The 9,219-nt window shown below is 46.8% G+C and overlaps 1 protein-coding gene across 2 annotated transcripts in view; it reads left to right on the plus strand.

Annotated features, from left to right (window-relative positions):
• The first annotated feature begins 347 nt into the window (after nucleotides 1–347).
• The window catches only part of snap25a (synaptosome associated protein 25a), a 33,787-nt gene continuing 24,915 nt past the window's right edge, over nucleotides 348–9,219 (plus strand). For both annotated transcript variants that reach the window (XM_085381981.1, XM_085381980.1), the window contains exon 1: nucleotides 348–507. The gene's annotated coding sequence lies outside the window, so the exon portion shown is untranslated. The remainder of the gene's footprint in view (nucleotides 508–9,219) is intronic.

A 9,219-nucleotide genomic window follows, 5' to 3' on the forward strand; every position in this document is an offset into this window, starting at 1 on the left:
CTTGTCCTGGAACTGACGATGCAGGATCATCTTCCTGCATCGTCAGTTAACACCCGACAAGTTCCTGAAGAGAAAGGCCTGTAGGGATGTATGAACAGCTGATGTGTTGAATCTATTTGGCTTCCATGTGCTGGGCTCTATGAATCACACAGCAGCAGCATATGAAACCATCTAAACAGATGATAAGCTGCTGTCCGCGCAGCTGCCCGTTATAACAAAGACTTTTTGAAGTCTCTCTCTCTCTCTCTCTCTCTCTCTCTCTCTCTCTCTCTCTCTCTCTCGATGACAGTTATCTATTAAAAGCTGCTGCTGACGTCAAAAGTGTCCGCCATCTTTGAGGAGAGCTGCACCGCTTTCCCCCCCATTGAAGAACAAGTGAGGAGGAACCAGCCGACGCGCAGTGCCTTTGCTGCAGTCACATACAGAGAGAGGCTGGTATCGGTTAGCTGTTGATACACGCAGACATTTCCTCCCATACTGACGGCGGGACACCGACAACAGGCGCAGGTAAGACTGGAGACGCTTTTCCGCGAGATTTGAAGCCATTCGTGTACCTCGGGACGGCTTAGATTGTGCGAATCGAGGCGGAAGATGTTTAGTGTTGAGTGAAACCGTGGATGTCGGGTGTGTTTCAGCATAAATGATGCTGGGATACAGATGATTTGTGTGCGTGTGTGTGCTTTTGAGTGTTGGGGCAGTGTTGTGGACGATCTGCAGCACTGTTAGGGCGAGGAAAGCAAAGGACGTGGTTTGGTTGGGGGGGCGGGTGATGCGTGACCTCCTGGGTGATAAATCTCAAACGCGCAGTGGAAAGCTGACAGGATGGGATGCGGCGCGCTATAATGCGCATATTCAGTGTGGGCGTTTTCAGCGCTTCAGCACCTCGGACAGAGCCAGAGACAGAACGCACCGAGGAGGTGAAATCAGCGTCTCAGCGTCGTTTTCTTTTGTTCAAGCATTTATTGCTCTGTAAAAAGAGGGGGGGGGGGGGGGGGGACCCTGTTTTCCTTGCAAAGCCTCAAAACAGGTGTAGACTGAAGCGTGAATCAACGTGTCGCATTCACGCCACCTAGAAAGGAAATTAAACCAAACAAAACACGGCAGAGTCACGGGACGTGGCGTGGTTTGTGGGGATGTCATGTAATAGTGAACTGCGCCATGGTGAAGTCGGTGGAAGGAGGGTAGCCCATATAAACAGTAGTGCGGGGGGGGGCGTCGAGTTCTGTGAATGCGACGCTCCCTTCTTCCTTCTTTTACGCAGTACCTTCGCATAACATGCCCAATCCACGCCACGCGTCTACGTGACCGTGGCAGAGAGGGAAAAGGTGTGTGGATAGGTGGCTGAGGGGTGCGGGGAGAAAAAGGAGGACAGTGCCGGGGATGTCGGCGGTGAAGCCCGCACTATGACACCCTCCTCTCCCTCTCCTCCTGCGTCCCATCCAGCGTCTGTGGCCACGCACGAAACTGTCAATGATCCCCGCACGCGCTGTCTTGTCAATCAGGCAAGCCACATTGGCTCGCGCGCTAAATCGATACCTGAGCTCGACACAACGTGTAACAGTTGAAGTGTTTCTGATCCACGACAGTAGGAGACACACGTGAACCACGACACAGCTGCCAGGTCGGAGCCTTTGACTGCTTTTCCCAAACCTGCAGGAGCGGCGAGCCCAGCAGAGTCCGCCCAGGTTATCTGTCAGTGTGTGCGTGCTGTGATTTACCACACTCACCATGTTAACTTGAGTCTGCGTGTTTGAAGGCTTTGGTAACAAACAGTAGCTAAGCTAGTTTTTCTGCCCATCAGTCACAGCACCGCGTCTGCTCGTAGAGGTGCAGAGAGGCGCTTTTATTTATTTATTTATTAACCTTTATTTAACCAGGAAAAGTCCCATTGAGATTAAAAACCTCTTTTGCAAGGGAGTCCTGGCCAAGAGGCGACAACACGTTGAAATTACAAAGTTACATACATATTATAAATAACAATTACATTTTAAAAACATTTTTCTCTGGCTCAGCTTGTTGCTTCTCCTGAGCTTTGATGATTAGACACTGAAGTGGTTTGGATTTCTGGCGCACCTGAAATTACATTACACTCCCACATGGTGCGTAAGTGCCTGGCTGTGTTACTTACACATGCTCAGTTGAATGTTTGGCACGTCACTGGAAATCTGCAGTGTGAGTTTTCCATGAAGCAAAGGCTGTGCTCAGATGGCGTTGTTTAAAACCAAAATCATGTCTAAAAGCAGAGCCTGCAGGCCGATGGCATCAAAGGACGGCCTACAGTTCGTAAAGCCCCTCAGGATACCCTGGTTGCTGCTTTTCCACAGCACGTTATGCGGTTGGACTGCAGAGAGGGAGCGAGGCAGACTTGGGGAGGGGGTGGGAGGGGGTGCCAGGCCTATACTGCACACACTGTGAAAGGGCTGCTTTCTGGATAAATGGTGACTTGCAGCACCATCAGCACGCACTGATTGTTTCTTAGAAACACCCCGGCCATTGTTCATTTCACAGGAGCACTTTCACGCCTGCCATCTGTGAAATGAAGCTAAAGCCTCTCTGATTGATGCTGAGCCGGCCGGCGCAGTGCGTGTTTTGGTGCAGGTACAGCTCTTATTATTTGCTTTTTTCTCCCCTCTCCAGAGTTTCTAAGTTCGGCCTTCAGCCTGATGCTGAAATAATCAAATGCAGTCACACAAACCCTCTCATGCGAGTCCAAAATGAAACTAGATGCTCATATTTGGGGCGATATTTCTATATCTGCTGGAAAGACAGAATGAAATTTTGAAATTGAATTTATAAGCCTTATCATGTCTGTGACACAGGGTTTCCTTCACACCTTGAATATTAAACTCAGCCAGGTGCAGCATCACAGAAACAGCTGAGCTCCTGAATCCAAGCTGAAGCTAGAGATCAGTCTGGGAATGATGGAGGCAGAGATGTACATGCATCCCTCTAAACTGCTCAGCGGTCGTGTCTCGCTGTCACAGAGCAGTTCAAGTTTTGGCTGCAGAATAAACAAAATCATCTTTATCGATTCAGCAGAGCTGTTGCATGAGCAGCTTTGGTGGTCCAATGTGCCGTTCTCACTGTGGGATTAGTCACACCAGCTTTAGGTTCATAGTCCAGAGGAGGACAAGATGTGGCTTCTGAGGTGAAAGGCTGTTAGCTTCTCTGATGTGTCATAGGAGGCATTATTAGCCTGTGAAATGGCTTCAGCGTCATCAGACGACCTTATATTTTATTTTTTACATGTTGTGCATTTCTCATGTTACAGTGGTAGATTTAAATGGAGCAAAGGACGAACAGAAACACAGAGATATCCAGATGATTAAATCGTACTGACTGAGGGAAGAAGATGAAACCTTTTCTATCTGGAAAGTAAAAAGTAATAAATACGTTTATTGCTCTAATGTTAAGAGTTAGATGAGTAGATGTCATTAAAATTAAATTGAGCCTTATTGGCTAAGTTTAGCAGCTTTCAGCAAGTTTAGCATAACTAACCTCAAAGCTTTCAAATAGTTTTAAACAGCCAGCAAATCCACTTGATATTTGATATTTTGTATCCTGTTCATTGAATCTGGTTTTCTAAAACGCTGTTATGTTTCTAAAGTTGTTTTAGCTGTTGTACACAGACAGCTGTTTACAGCTGTTTACCGTTTAAGTTAAACTCACAGGCTTGACATGTAATGGTCCCTAACCAGTCATTAAGTGTCCTTTGCTTTTGTCTGAAATCCTCTCAGGTCACTACAACATGTGAAATCCACCCATTTTTCCTTCCTTTAGCTAGCGTGCTGCCAGGATCAGCCTCTGAGGCCAGGCAGACAGAGTGGAAGTGCTGTTATTTAAAAGTGCACATTATACTTTGGCAAACAGCCCCGAGGCTTTTTATTGAGAGTTTGCACTCGTTCACTGTGACTCGTGGTCACATATAATATTTTTCGTTCTCGTCTTTTGCTGTACTGAAGATTAAATTGTGACCCAGCTTTGAATTTCGTGTGAGAGAGAATCAATGTTGTCATCTATCACGAAGAAATCAAAGAGTCTTACGGAGTCAAACTCAGACGGGAAGAAAAACAGCAGCTTTAGAAGGAAACAAACGCTCATTTGTTTGCAAATGATCAGAGTGGAGATATTAAAGTGGCAGCAGCTTTCTGGTGTCCGGCCAGCCCCCACGTGACAACCTGTCACCTGCTCTGTATGTAAACAACAACACAGAAACAAGATGGCCCCTCCGGCGGCGACGAGACTGTGCTGCATAGAAGGCTTGATCCTTCTCAGCTAAGCGTGTCGTACGCAGTTTTTGATCATATGTTCTGATGTTCACGTCGCACTCATCGGTTTATTTTGTACAGTAGATTTGTCCAATTACATTAGGTTGCTTAGCTAAATGGTTATTTATAGAGATAGGCTGCACCGCACTCGTCAAGTCTCCTTTCAGCGCTCACACAGCGCGACTTCTCTAAATTTAGTTTTATTCATCTTACCTCAGCTGTAGCTCGTCACAGCAAACATGTCAGCTAGAGAAAGTTAATATTATCTCCCAAGTGATGCTTTTGTTTTTGAAGCTTTCCTGGCACAAAAAGCCACGTTCGGCTTTCCACCGCGCCCGTCTGTCCTCTCGGCTGCTCTCGCAGGGTTAGAAACCTTTGATTAATGAAGGGAATTTAGAGAGAGAAAATGAAAGTAATAAGAAAGAGAGGGAGTGGGGGAAGGTGGAGGGAGAGGGTGCGTAAACGGGGAACGATTGTCAGGCCGAATCATTTCAAACACACACACGCTGTGAGAAAATAGCATAAACATACAGAAAGATGCTGAAAATGAAGCAAAGTCTGCACAGTTTGGAGGCTAATTCCAAATTCTAGCTGTAAACCAGAACCAGCCTTTCACAATGTTCACCAGGGAAGACACGTGTCCGATTTCACTGTGGAGAGCAGATATTTTGGAGTGGAAACATTTCCGTGTGTGGGTATGAAGGAGATGGTGCCAGTGGTTTTAGTATTTTGTATCTTCAAGCGTATCATTTTCACCCGACCATTAGCCGGGCCTTTCAGTGTCGCTGTGCTGTAAACCATCCATAAGCTCCTAAAGCTTTTATGTCTTTCAGAATAAAAGCACGTGTAGAGATCTTTCCTCTGCGTCGGTGAAGCATAAAGCCGGTAGATGGATCTGCTCGGGTCAGCGTGAACACGCCCTACACGCTGCACATTGCACAGCATTGTGTGTGCTCAGGTGAGCGCACAAGTGTGCAAACATGACCCGGTGTGGCGCGTGGAGACGGTGTTCACAGGAGGATCGGTGGGGTGGTATTGAGTGGGGGGGTTAGTTGTGTAATAAATGAGGCTGCAGTGCAGCTGATGAGGGTTGTTGGTGCAGATTAGCATCTGCAGGGCTTTTACAGAAACATTAAGCAGCCTGGTCTGTATCAAAGTCGTATTTGAATGCATTTATAGCGTGTACACGCACTGCCACTGCATCATCGCTGCATGCAGTCACTGGGTGAGGGGCCATCTATGCTGCCCTGCATCTGGTCCTGATTTAGCTTCTTACTAGCTTTTCTTTCACCACACAGACGTTCAGACTGCTGTGCATGTTGTACCAGGACACACAGGAGCTTCTTAGTCTGAACAGCGTCACTTCCTGGTTCTAACAAAAACATTGTGTGTTTTACAGTAAATGATATTTTTCTGTTGTGCTAATTAAAATAACCCCATTATGTGCTGTGATAGCGCTCATCTGCAGTGCATGAAAAGGCTCATAAATGCATTGTGAGCAAACACAGTATCAGTGTTATTGATCTTTCTGGGCCTGTCAGCAGGTCAGAAATGCAGCTTCTACTGCAGGCAAACAAATACGACAGTGTGCGACTGACTGCAGCTTTCTGACGCTCCGACACAAAGAAATACAAAAGTCCAGCTTCTCCAGTTTATCTACATGAAACAAAATATCATTATTTTTAAATCTGTCATAAAAAGGGAATTCTTTCTATGTCCACATGCTTTGGACAGATAAGGAAGCGAGCTGTTGTTTGCTATGTTTATGATCTTATTCCCAGTTGAATACGTCACGCCGGATGGTTTCGCAGACTGGAATTCAGAGTTTCAGGATGGAGACTGTGTCAGCGACATTCCCAGTGCCAAACAACTGTGACTGAAGCAGCAATGAAAGGCCTCCATACTGATGATGGTGTAACAGTCTGACGGTGTGCGTGCTGCAGCGTCGCTAACACAGCAGACATCCTGCCGCCGCCCTCTGCTGTCTGGGATTCCTTCAAACATGGTGTAAAAAGAACTTCTGCTGTGGTTTTTTCCAGAGCCTTCACATCCCACCGCCCTGATGTTTATTGCGTCGTAAAACAGGAGAGGTTGTGCTTCTAATTCAAAACAGGACTGTTGCTCCTCCTCTGGAACCACCTAATCTGATGCTTCCCTGTTTTCCTCCTTCCAGCTTTACTGCCAACATCACCCCACGAGCATCCATCCCTGTCATGTTTTGCTTGTCAGATGTCAAATCTCCACAGCCCTCCAAGCAGCCAGAACCTCATCTGCAGCAACCACATGGCAGTTAATGTGGCGGCGTGTGCCCCGTGTGGCGGCGTGTGCCCCGTGTGGCGGCGTGTGCCCCGTGTGGCGGCGCACAATGAACCCAAAAAGCCACCTTGAGAGGCTGGCTGTGAGCACAAAGAGACTCCCGAGCGTTCATTCGCTGCTTTTCACTCATTTTCAGTCTTGTCCATGTTTTGATACTTGAGTTACTTACATGTAGTAACTAATCAATGAATCATTGATACATTTTATAAAAAGCTCAAAGGATGCACCGTTGTTGTGTCCGCACTTAGCAGACAACTGTAAATGATCTCTTTCAGCAAAAATGCAAAAACATTATTTGTTCCTGTTTCTTTACTTGAATCAATCAAAAATGTCAACGACGGCACAGTTTGACAGGCAGAACGAAGCATGTCTGCTGCCCTAACCCAACAAGGCTGGATGATCCCACTGATGCTGTACAGTGTGTCCTTAAAGAACTGAGGGAATCTGAGCAAGTGGAGGGTAAAAGGCCCTAAAAACTCTCTGCATAAGTCATGTCCTCAAGAAACAGGAACAACCATCTACAGCCAGAAAAGGACCAGATATTGAGGCACCGTGCAGCACCGCGGGGAAAGAGGCTGATGGGCAACAGCTGCATCATCATCATGTGACTTTACAGCAAGGCAATAATCCCAAACACACTGCAAATGCAGTAAAAGCATTTGTGTACAGGAAACATACAATGGAAAGCTGTCAGTCACAGACTGAGCTCAAGGTTACAGAAGCAGTTTGAGCCTGAAGAGAAAGAATGAAGAATAAACATGTTCCCACCAAATATCGACTTTCAAGCTCATTAAACTGGTTTTATATTCTGAGTCTGCACTTATGTTTGCACGTCTCCATGAGTCAGTGCATCAATTGCACATTTTTATAACAAAATACAAAGAAGTGAAGAGTGGCTGCAGACGTTTGCACAGTACTGTATATGTGTGGTGTGCTTTTCATTCGCGTCTCTTCTTTATGTCCACTCTTCCACAGCAGCTTAGAGTAAACGGCGTCTGCAGTGCTGGCATGTTGCTCTGTCCACCAATAAGCAGAGAGATCTGGACACTCGGCTCGTCTTTACCTTCAGTCTCTCTGATAGCAAATGAAGCTGCAACATCAGCTTCAAGCCACAGTCAGCTGGACGATCACATGTTCACTTCCTGGTAAAGGAGCATCCGCAGCTTTTTTTACATGAGATTTTACGAGCAGCTGTTTGATTGGAGTAGAAAGCGTGGGACTTTAGCCGCTGACATTTCCAGGAAGCCGTTTATGAAATCTGCAGCTCCGCTCAGCAGGAACGCTGCTGCGTTTAACGGGACCTGTAACGAATCAACGTTACACACAGCGGTGCGCAGCTTAGTAAAAGGACACGACGTGTTATATACTGTTATATAATCTGCCCTGGAGAACACTGTGATTATGTTGGGTTGCTTGTAGTTCTGCATATAGAGAAGGCAGCACTCCGGGTCGTCACCCGAGGTTAAAGCTGTCACGGTCACCACGTCTCTCTTTGGTCTCTTTGTGTAACATGTTGTATTTGGAGCTTCACCTATTCTGGGATGATTCCAGTGCTTGAAGCTACAGTCTGGCTGATGGCTGTCGGCAACTCTTTGCTCTGTTTATTTTAGGATTGTTGTTATCCCTCCCCCACCCCCGACCACCTGAGCCAAGGTGTGAAACTGGGTGTGGGTCACAATCAGCCAGAGTTTCAGGTGTGTTCATTGTGAAACCTGGCCCCACCTTATCATGTGATTTCCTGAGGTCAGATGGCCCAGGATGTGAGTGGGCGTTAAGGCGTCTGGGGAGGATCTCAAAACTGGATTATAGATGGCAGAGAGTTGGTGTCGTAAGCCCCGCCTCTGTTCAAAGATGGTCGCTCACAGTGGACATAGATGCTTCTTTCACTCCTCTTTCAAACCATCTGTCCTCTCTGTCCAAAATGTGAACATTGGCATCCTCAAAGAGTGACCTTTGACCTTTAGATGCAGATGAACTGCTGAGTCTTGTCCTGTGGAGGTGGCTCTTCTGTGTTGTGCCATGCGCTTGTGAAGTGGCTGTTTGGTCTCTCCGATGTAGAGGTCTGGGCATTCCTCGCTGCACTGTACAGCAAACACCACATTGTTAAGTTTGTGTTTTGGCGTTTTGTCTTTGTGATGAACCAGCTTGTGTCTGAGCGTGTTGCTGGGTCTGAAATGCACCGGGATGCTTGGAGAAAACTCCTGAGTTTCTCTGATACACCGGCTACATAGGGGATGATGCGTCTGTCTTCCTGATCCTCCCTCGCTGGTGTCTGATCTTCTTTTCTGTGCCTCTTTGCTGACTTTATAAAAGCCTCATTAGGATAACCGCATGTTTTAAGAGCTTCCTTTGTGAGATGGAAAGAAAATTGATCCTATTTTTAAATCGCCAGCATCAGACCTGGTCTCAAAAGGCCTGATATGAAGAGGGAAACACAAAGACTGTCAGCGTCCTGTCAGTGCGGTAAAGGTGGACATTTGCTGCTGTTTCCTTTCCTAAATCTCACTTTGTGCTCTTTGTCACTTTTACAGTAACACAGGAGCTTGTCTGATGCTGTCCTGTACTGGCACATGTGGGCTGCGCGGTTGCAGTGGGAGTGGGTGAATCAGTGACAGGATCTTGGACCTCTCAGGTC

This window comes from Rhamphochromis longiceps, linkage group LG15 (assembly GCF_057381845.1).
Source record: "Rhamphochromis longiceps isolate RC_006_pf linkage group LG15, R_longiceps_female_GT1.1, whole genome shotgun sequence".
Taxonomy (NCBI): Eukaryota; Metazoa; Chordata; class Actinopteri; order Cichliformes; family Cichlidae; genus Rhamphochromis; species Rhamphochromis longiceps.